This window comes from Malania oleifera, chromosome 2, assembly GCF_029873635.1.
Source record: "Malania oleifera isolate guangnan ecotype guangnan chromosome 2, ASM2987363v1, whole genome shotgun sequence".
Taxonomy (NCBI): Eukaryota; Viridiplantae; Streptophyta; class Magnoliopsida; order Santalales; family Ximeniaceae; genus Malania; species Malania oleifera.
In genome coordinates, this window is record NC_080418.1 from 49,990,455 (window position 1) to 49,991,204 (window position 750).

The window sequence follows — 750 nt, forward strand, 5'->3', positions numbered from 1 at the left end:
ATAAACTCCCTTATGTTTTAAAGTGGATGGGTTGGGGGGTTTATGAGCAGCGGTGGTGTGCTGCTGAGAATTCTCAGCTAGGTTTTCAAAGAGAACCCAAGCCTTATGCTCGTGCTTTGTGAGGAAAGTACCTCTGCATGATGCATCAACCATTGACTTATCTCTCTCAGCTAACCGTTCATAAAAGTTTTGGACTAATTGCCACTTTGGGACCTAATGATGTGGACATTTACGGAGAAAGTCCCTAAAGTGCTCCCAAGTCTCGAAAAAGAGTTCCCCATCCATCTGTGTGAAACTTGTGATAGCTCTCCAAAGTTGGTTAGTCTTCCCAATTGGGTAGTACTTCTTTAAGAATTTGTGCTGCATAGTGGCCCAGTTGGCCACTGAGTTTGGATCTAACAATGTCAGCCAATAGCTGGCCATATCCTTCAGAGGGAACAGAAAGAACCTAAGATAGAGCGCATCATCACTAAAATTGAGTATGCGGATGGTGGAGCAAATTTCAAAGAATTCATCTAGATGCTGGTAAGGATTTTCAATGGAGTTCCCATAGAAAGTGGGTAGCATTGAGATGATAGAAGTCTTTATCTCGAATTGTGCCGCTTGAACATCTGGGAATCAAATGCAAGATAGCGAGGTATATGCATTAGGCACAAGGTAGTCCTTAAGAGGTCGAAGTTGTTGCTCTCCCACCATAGGTAGGTAGGGAGCTTGGTGTTTTGGGATTTGATCAACAGCAACTGGTGGGTT

General features: G+C 43.6%; 1 non-coding gene across 1 annotated transcript; it reads left to right on the forward strand.

Moving 5' to 3' along the window:
• The first annotated feature begins 211 nt into the window (after window positions 1-211).
• LOC131149937 (small nucleolar RNA R71) lies at window positions 212-317 on the forward strand. The gene has a single exon (XR_009135329.1). It is a non-coding gene; the product is annotated as a small nucleolar RNA R71 (small nucleolar RNA).
• The last annotated feature ends 433 nt before the right edge of the window (window positions 318-750 follow it).